Consider the following 9,916-nt stretch of genomic DNA (forward strand, 5'->3'; position numbering starts at 1 on the left):
CCAAACAATCAAATGATTCTTCACAATCAAAAACCGAAATTCATGCCAAGAACATAAAAATTGATTTTGAGATTAATCGAACCTCAGTTGTTGATATTAATATCAATAGATTCGTCTCTTCACAAGGATTGTATCGGTTACTCGAACTTTTACAATGGATTAGTGAATCTCCTAAAATGATGGATTGATCTTCTCCCTCCTCTAAGAACATACTTGTCACCGACACTTTCTAATTTAATTAAACTGATTTTTAATAATTAATTAACTAAAAATTAATATTAATTCAGCTATTTATAGTAGTGAAAATAATACCTCTAAATAAAATTAAGGGGCTAATTACAAACCTAATAAAAATATTTGGCCCCAATTTTTATAATTTTTGGGTATTAATAATGAATTTTTAAATATCCAATAAATACAAAATAAATGCTAAAAATTCCCAATAAATGTGAATATTACAAAAATGCAAAGAATAATGATATATAATAATTTCATGATCATATAAAAATAAAAATGTGATTTTTGTGGGGCTTTTGGTACCCGAAGAGGTCCGGAAAAGTCATCTTTCGCGAAAAAGGTAAATTTGTAAAACGTTTAGGGGTTCAGAATAGCGATATGATACAGGTCGTTTTGGCAAAATAGGGCCAAGGATTTTATTTGAAATACGGGCTTTAAAACTCTATTTGAGCTGTACGGGTTTTGATATAAAACATATAACTTATGATAAAATACTCAATACATATCTGAATCACATTCTGATCGAAACAGACGACACGTAGCACATAGCAATTAGGGTTTAATGACTCAACACATTTAATCACATAATAATACACATAAATATCTTTATTATAATATAATACGAGCGTAATTTTCTCGGTCGTTACATTCTCCCCCCTTAACAGGATTCTGTCCTCAAAATCACGCTATGAAAATAACTGAGGATACCTTTCTAACATATCACTCTCAAGCTCCCAGGTTGATTCTTCAACCACTGGGTTTCTCCACAAAACTCTCACTAATGGTACAAACTTATTTCTTAATACCCTCTCTTGCCGATCTAGAATTTTTATCGGCTGTTCTATATAAGATAAATCTGCCTGAAGTTCTATTGCCTCATATTCTATTACATGTCTTGTGTCAGGGTTGTACTTCTTAAGCATAGATACATGAAACACATTATAAATATGCTCCATATGGGGTGGTAAAGCTAATCCGTACGCAACTTTTCCGACTTTCTTCAAAATTTTAAATGGTCCGTCGTAACGAGGTTTCAATTTTCCCTTGTTACCAAACCTAGTTAATCCTTTCCATGGCGATACTTTTAGCAGTACATGTTCCCCTACTTGATAGTCCACATCTTTTCTGGATTGATCTGCATATTTATGCTTTCAATTCTGTGCTGCTTCAAGTCGCTTACGGATAAGTTCTACTTTTTCCTTGGTCTGCTGAATCAGTTCTGGACTTAGAATCTTGCATTCTCCAACTTCATCCCAACATGTAGGTGATCTACATTTTCTTCCATATAAAGCTTCGTAAGGTGGCATCCCGATACTCGCTTGATAGCTGTTATTGTAAGAAAATTCCACTAGAGGTAAATATTCGTCCCAATTGCCCTTAAAATCTATCGCGCATACACATATCATATCTTCAATGGTCTGAATAGTCCTTTCACTTTGCCCTTCCGTCTGTGGATGAGAAGCGGTACTCATGTTTAACTTGGTTCCTAGACATTCTTGGAATTGTCTCCAAAATCTTGAATTGAAACGGGGATCTCGATCCGATACAATAGATACGGGTACTCCACGACGCATTATGATTTCCTTGAGATATAAGTGCACTAACTTGTCCAGTGAAAACCTTTCGTTGATCGGAAGGAAATGTGCTGACTTCGTTAATCGATCAATGATAACCCAAATTACATCATGATTTGCTTTCGTCCTTGGAATTCCTACTACGAAATCCATAGCTAAGTGCTCCCATTTCCATTCGGGAATATCTAGTGGTTGTAGTACTCCGCTAGGGCATTGATGTTCAACTTTCACTCCTTGGCACGTATCACACTTACTAACCCATCCCGCTATTTCTTTCTTCATATCTGGCGACCAAAAGTTTTCCTTCAGGTCTCTCTACCTCTTTGTGCTTCCGGGATGAATCGAATATCTTGAGCTATGAGCATCTTGTAAAATTTCCGCTTTCAGTTCCGGTACATTAGGTATCCTAATTCTTGAAGCAACTCGAAAAATTTCTTTGGCATCCTTCTGACTGGTAATCTCTTCTCCTTATAAATTGTTGGTTTTATGATCCATTACTTCTTCCTGACACCTTCTTATCTTCTCCAATAATTCTGGCTGAAAGGTCATGGCGTAAATCATTTCGGTAGAGCTTTCTGGAACACGAACTGCAATATCCAGTTTATCGAATTCCTTGATTAAATCTTCCGAAGATGTTAACAGGTTCAATCATTCCTTTCGACTCAACGCATCTGCTACTACATTAGCTTTGCCTGGATGATAATTGATTGAAACATTGTAATCCTTGATTAACTCTAGCCAGCGTCGCTGTCGTATATTGAGTTCCTTCTGCGTGAAAATATATTTCAAGGTTTTATGGTCCGTGTAAATCCCACATCTTTCGCCGTATAGATAGGGTCTCCAGAGTTTTAGTGCGAATACGATTGCTGCTAGTTCAAGATTGTGCGTCGGATATTTCTGTTCATGTGGCTTTAGTTGTCTAGAAGCGTATGCGATCACGTTGCCATGTTGCATCAAAACACATCCTAATCCTCGATAAGAAGCGTCGCTGTTTATGAGAAATTCTCCTTGATCGTCAGGTAAAATAAGTACAGGTGCGGTTACTAATCGATTCTTCAATTCTTAGAAACTTGCTTCACATTTCTCGTTCCATTTGAACTTTTCATTCTTTCGTGTCAACTTCATCAATGGGGTGGCTATCTTTGTAAAATCCTTAACAAATCTTCTGTAGTAACCTGCTAATCCCAAGAAACTTCGGACTTCCGTTGGAGTCTTTGGTCTTTCCCAATTTAGAATAGCTTCAATCTTCGCTGGATCCACTTGAATTCCTTCAACACTGATGATATGTCCTAAAAATTGCACTTCCTTCAACCAAAATTCACATTTTGAAAATTTCGCATAAAGCTGTTCCTTTCGTTATATCTCCAATGTCATTCTTAAGTGCGCTGCATGTTCTTCTTCTGTCTTCGAATAAATCAAGATGTCATCAATAAATACAATTATAAACTTATCTAGATACTTCTTGAAAACTCGGTTCATCAAATCCATAAATGCTGCAGGTGCATTAGTTAATCGAAAAGTCATCACGAGAAATTCATAGTGTCCGTATCTCGTTCTGAACGCAGTCTTTGGAATATCTTCTGCCTTGATCCTTAACTGATGATAGCCTGATCGTAAGTCGATTTTCGAAAACCATGCTGCTCCTTTCAGTTGATCAAATAAGTCATCAATACGAGGCAAAGGATATTTATTCTTGATAGTTAACTTGTTCATCCCACAATAATCAATACATAGTCGCATGCTACCGTCCTTCTTTTTCACGAACAATACTGGTGCGCCCCATGGGGATACACTCGGCCTTATAATTCCTTTGTCGAGAAGATCCTGCAATTGCTTTGCTAATTCTTTCATTTCAACAGGCGCCATTTGATATGGAGCTTTTGAAATTGGTTCAGTCCCTGGTGCCAAATCAATAGTGAATTTGATTTCTTGATCCGGAGGTAGTCCTGGAAGTTCATCTGGAAAGATATCGGGAAACTCATAAACTACAAGAATATCTTCAATCTTCGGGCTCTCTTTTTTGGTGTCCAACACCGTAGGCTAAGTAAGCTTGACATCCTTGACGTAGCAATCGTTTTGTCTACATTATTGTTAAGAATTTCTGCTTTTGTTTTTCACCTTTAAATGTTACCGTTGTATTTTCTTTAGTCTGCAATTTCACCTTCTTATTTGCGCAATCAATCTGACCATTATTACTAGCTAGCCAATCTATTCCTAAAATAACATCAAATTCTCCTAACCTGAAAGATATCAAGTCAACTGAGAAATTACATCTTCCTATCTCAATATCATAATCTGGACATACTCGATCTACCATAACCTGATCATCATTTGCTAATTTTATGACTAGCACTTCATCTAACAACTGTACCTCATAATCTATCTTAGAAATAAAATCTTCAGAAATATAAGATTTCGTAGCTCCTGAATCAATCAATACTTGAGCATTTACGAAATTTACAGGAAGCGTACCTGCAACCACATTCGGACTCTGTACCACTTCTTTCATTGGCATGTTGAAAGTCCTTGACCTGGGCTAATTTTGTGGTGGTAGTGGTGGCAGAGGTAATGCTAAAACCCTTGGAATGCTAGCGGCCATTGTAACTCCTCTGCAGTCCTTAGCGATATATCCTTTTCTTCCGTACTGGAAACAAGTGATCTCTGTCTTTCCCATCGGACATTCTCCACAAATTGTGTCCCTTTTGCTTACACTTGAAACACGTGACATTTGGCTTGTTGCAAATCCCAGTATGCTTCTTACCACATGTTCTTCAATCAGGTATAAAAGGTCGAATAAGTTTCTGCTAATTTGGGGCTGGAAGTCGGTTACCCGTCCTCTGGTTGCCCTGTTCTGGTCTCCTGGCATTTACTTTTCCCCGGGCTTGAAATCCCGGCCTTCTGTTGAAATAGTTCTAGGAATTTCCTGGTTCCTTCTCTTTCTGAGCTGTTTCACTCTCACCTTCAATGATCACGGCCTTCTGAACAACAGCCGTATAAGTCGTTAGCTCAAATACTGCTACCCTACTATGAATCCATGGATTCAGGCCCTGCTGAAATCTCTTGGCCCGCTTTTCATCCGTATCTACTTGCTCAGGAACGAATCTGGCCAATTCAGTGAACTTGGTTTCATAATCCGGGATCGATAAATTGTCTTGCTTCAGTTCCAGGTATTTAATCTCCAACTGATTCTTCATGTAGCGAGGAAAATATTTCTCCGGGAAAAGATCAGTGAATCTATCCCAAGTCACAACACTTTCTCCTTCCAAAGCTTTCTTTGATTCCCACCAGTAATTGGCTTCGCCTTTCAAAAAGTAGCTGGCAAAATCCGTCTTCTGTTCTTCCTCAACTTTAACCAAAGTAAAAGCCTTTTCCATCTCCTTCAGCCAAGCTCTCGCTTTTATAGGATCTATGGAATCGGAAAATTCCGGAGGCTTTACCGACTGAAATTGCTTGAAAGTAACTACAGGTGCTGCTGGTGGTACTTGATGTTCTGGATGAGCGGCTTGCTGTAGCATTTGTTGTTGAAACTGCTGTTATTGCTGTTGCATCTGTTGCTGCATCATCAGCATCTGCTGTGGCATAAGATGAAATATCTGATCCATATGATTGTTATCATTCTGGCCCTCAGTATTTCCGTTAGACGAGTCGGGTCTTGCTTTTCTTTTGGGTGCCATATTTCTGATAATAAAACAATTGGTTCTTTTAATAACAATTTACTAAACAGGTGATACAGAGTAGAAACAGTCTTTATAATTTTAAAACAACGTTAAAACAGTTGATATGGGAAAGAAAACAATTTATCAAATATCTAAAATAAGTGAGTAAAAACAGTGCAATGTTTAAATAAATCATTTTCAAATAATTTTAAATTTTGAAAATATAAAGGGTACAACATGATTGTAAATAAAAAAACATTTTTAAAATATGCGACTGTAAAACGATAAAATAAATGTAAATGCTTAAATGACTGGAAAAATAAAATAAAGAAAACGTGAAAAGGTTCATCTTATATATATATATATAGGTAGGACACCAGCTGCAGGTGTCAATGCTTGATACAAAAGTCTATAATATGTTAGTCGTTCCGCTACTGTTATCAGTCAAAACTAGTAGCTACACTCATACAAACTAGTCATACAATACTACACTGCATCTATCTACATATAATATACGAGATACAACACTCCACTGTCTGCTGAGATCAGAATCCAGGTGGCACATGGCTCAGCTCCTCCTGCAAAGCCTCTAATACTGCCTCTGTGAGTCTCATCGCCCTGTGATATGCTGCCTCTGTACATATGTCCTGCTGTCTCAAGTCAGTAAACTGCTGAGAACCAGCCCTATGGATCCGGCGTAGTCTCTCTCTCAAGATGTAGTCTGGTCGGAGTGCTCGAACTAGACCGTCCTCCTGTGTCTCAAACAACTCAAAAATCTTCCTACACCGATCCTGCCATCTGACCCTCTCCTCTCTCTCTGACTGGTACCGCTGATATAGAACCGTGCGAGGCTCACGAAGATCTGTACGGGAACTTCGAAAAGGCAATGGTAATGGCTGATCCACCACTACCTCATCCATAAACTCTGGCTGCGGAAATTGGTATACCCCGGGCACAGGGGCATAGATAGCTAGTGGTGCAGGAAACAAAACAGGCTGCTCCTGGGGTGCATATACAGGTGGCTCTTACTCTGGCTCCATCTGGGGAATCTCTGGAATCTCAGGCTATGGCACGGAACCTGTGGCTCTAAGTCCTTTCACTGTGGAATGTCAACCATATCAGGAACATCAAACATCGGAAACTCCAAAGGTGGAAAGTCAGGTATCTCTGGCTCAAAATATGGAAAGTAATCAATAAAATCTGGTACCTCTGGGGCAGGCAACTTATCTGGTGCTGGACCCTGTGGTAGATGTGGAGGTGGTGGTAATGGAGAGAATACCTACAATGATGTTGGGGCTAGTACTGGTGTTGCTACTTGGTCTGACTCGGTCCGCTCCGCAGATGACGACAAAGAAGCCATCTAATATACATGACAATAATAATGCAAAAACAATCATATCACAATCCTAAAACTCATAACTTCTAATCACATAAACAAACAACCCTAACATTCCTACTTCTATCTTATATGATCTTTCTATCTGAATTAATTCTAATGTTCTTGTTTTCAAGGGTCAAAACCTATGCTCTGATGCCAACTGTAACACCCTCCAAATCCGGGGTATAGATTTGGGGCATTATTAATTTTAACTACTCACTAAACCTGCACAAGCGGAATATAAGTATAATAATTACCCCGAACTACTGCTACTCATCAGGATCTTTTAAGGTTAAGAGTTGAAAACAAGAACGACACACTAACTTTATTACAAACCAGTTCAAAAATAATCTGTCTCAAGAACTCTCTTTTATTACAAAACTTTATTCTATCTACATTTCTCATCAAACAACTTTTATTAAAACCAACACTACTACTTATCCTCCTACACATGATCTGGTAACTCAAAACTCTCTTCTGGGATAGGGATGAACACTCTTGGTATAAGAGGGTCCCACTGCTTGACTCGCTTCTTGATTATGCAGGTTCTGATGGGGTTCATTCTCTACCTCGACTGAAAAATAAATACTAATAACAATAAAAGGGGGTGAGCTAAAAATTGCTCAACAAGCCTGCAATAATATATGTGGTAACAAGAGAAAATAAATAAATCGAATTCTGATGGTTTGAACAACCATTTGTATCTGTATGGAATAATAAAGTGCCATTACTGGCGAGTGCCAAATGAATGGGACTGGAAATAAGAACTAACTATGCACTATAACCTGCTGATCAGTCAGGATATAGTGCGGATCTATACCCAACTGCATAGACCCAACCAACATAGGGAGTACTCAGACAACTACGGCCTATTAATTAATGGTCTGGGTAAAACCCAGTCTGTATCGTAACCATCCAGTCCAAAGTTGAGCATCCGGAACAATCGGAATGCTTTCGATGTATCCCAACATCAGGATATATCATAATATATGTAACAAGGGTGAAAATATTGGAATATCACTGCAAGAAATTGTACTTTTACCTACAAATAATTTACCTACCATTATCTATTGGTAGTTAAAAACTACCTTTACCTACACATTTATAATTGTAGAATTTAATGGTGTATAAAAGTAAAATACTCAACTTACTTATATGTGCAACGTTATCAAACCAAATTTGACGCTGGTAACCAGTGATGAGGACATTACGTGTCACTCTTTCTTTACCTACACATTACGTGTCACTCTTCCTTCATAAATATCTTCCGTTATAATCATGTTTTTTAATTTTTTAATTTTAATTTTTTAAACAAACTTAAAAATAATATGTAATTTTATTACGTAATATTATTTTAATTAAAATATTCAAGCAAGTTCACTTTCATATTTTTTTGTCTGGTTTATATTTAAAATTATCAATTAACACAAATACTGTTATTAGTGTCGCATCATGATATTCATGAGTTTATCTATTTTATATATTTAAAATTTTAGAAATTCTTTTTATAAATAAATTAAAAAAAAAATTTAAATAAAATTTTTAACGAATAAAACTTTTAAACAAATTATGTATCCTACAATTCTAACTAAAATACAAAATTCTACTCTATCCTAAAATATATGCATATTAATCATTGCAAGAAACGTTATATTGAAATTAAACTAATGATTCTCAAAAATAAACATAAGACACAAATAGTATTGTACATTCGAACATTTAGAACTAATAAAATTTACAATAAATTATTAATATCTTATATAAAATTACAAATTTATTTTTTCATAAGTATTAAAATAGTAAACAAATATATAATTATAAATAAAAATAAAATAAAATTTTACAAAATTTTGTAAAATATAGTTACGTATATTACATCTTTTTGTGTTAAGAAAATTCTTCAAATTTTTACAAATATAAAATAAGCTAATTTATTTTATTCTAAGGTAAATAATACTTTTTTGGAGATAAATTCATTCCCATAAAAAATGAGTGAATAACAGAAGATATTGTTATGCACATAATGGGTGGCATGGTATTCGCTAACAGTTGGGTTGTTTCACAAAGGAAGAGGTGTATTTATTTAGACTAGTAATATGATGATATAAGCGGAGTAGTAGTTTCGTGCCAATATGGATCTCAAATCTCTCTCCAGGTCTCCCTTGTACACAGGTATCAAGTTTTAGCTTTACCACGTATATTTTCATCCATCTATTATTTTCTTAAAATATAAATACATGTTGATTATTATATATCAATATTATTTATATGTATTTGGTTAGTGTGCGTCTAATGTCTAATGCTTGTTGACTTTCAGAATTGATAAAAGTGAATGCTTCAAAGAGATTCTCGTTTTACAAATTACAATGGTGGTTTTGAGTACTGATCTTGTCCCCCGAAACAAAGCTATACTCGGGTTGGAGTAATAACACAGAATATATTTTTGAAGATAAGAAAGTTACTCTCATGTATCAAACATCCAGAATGTGTGGGAAATATTCGTTCTAAACTACCAACCGATTGATTAATTTGGAGGTGTTCCATTTCTACCTTTTTAATTGCATTTATTTGTCTCTAATTTCATTAATCCACAATTCAAGGAAGTTTGAGTAGTGAATTTTAATGTTGGTTTCTTTACAGGAATCATGACGAAAATTCTGGATAAATAGAAGTCTTGAAGAGTGATAGTTATCTCAAATGAAAATGGTCCGAGCTTACTTGCTCATTCTAGTTCATGAAAGATATGCAAGATAATGCCTAATAGAATTTGAAGATTGAATTGTATTATTTTTATTGTAAATCTTTAAATTCTATTCCGTGCGTACATTTTACATGTTAATAAATTATTTCATGTTTTTTCAAATTTACACATTTCAATTTTATGTATTTAATATTAAAGTTAATTGAAAGAAAACAATTATATATCATGGCCTAATCTCGGACACGAATTGACTTTTTCCGACCACTCATGTTACAAACTTCTAAAACTATGTGGATCACTCGTGAGCCACCACATGGGTTTCAACGTGGAAAAAACTTATTGCAATATACTTGTGACATGTCATCGATGA

The 9,916-nt window shown here is 35.7% G+C and overlaps 1 long non-coding RNA gene across 1 annotated transcript; it reads left to right on the plus strand.

Moving 5' to 3' along the window:
• Positions 1-8,891: 8,891 nt before the first annotated feature.
• On the plus strand, positions 8,892-9,659 carry LOC141705534 (uncharacterized). The gene is made up of 3 exons (XR_012568388.1): positions 8,892-9,017; positions 9,163-9,380; positions 9,486-9,659. It is a non-coding gene; the product is annotated as an uncharacterized LOC141705534 (long non-coding RNA).
• Positions 9,660-9,916: the final 257 nt, after the last annotated feature.

The sequence above is a fragment of the Apium graveolens genome, unplaced genomic scaffold (genome assembly GCF_009905375.1).
Source record: "Apium graveolens cultivar Ventura unplaced genomic scaffold, ASM990537v1 ctg9008, whole genome shotgun sequence".
Lineage (NCBI taxonomy): Eukaryota > Viridiplantae > Streptophyta > Magnoliopsida > Apiales > Apiaceae > Apium > Apium graveolens.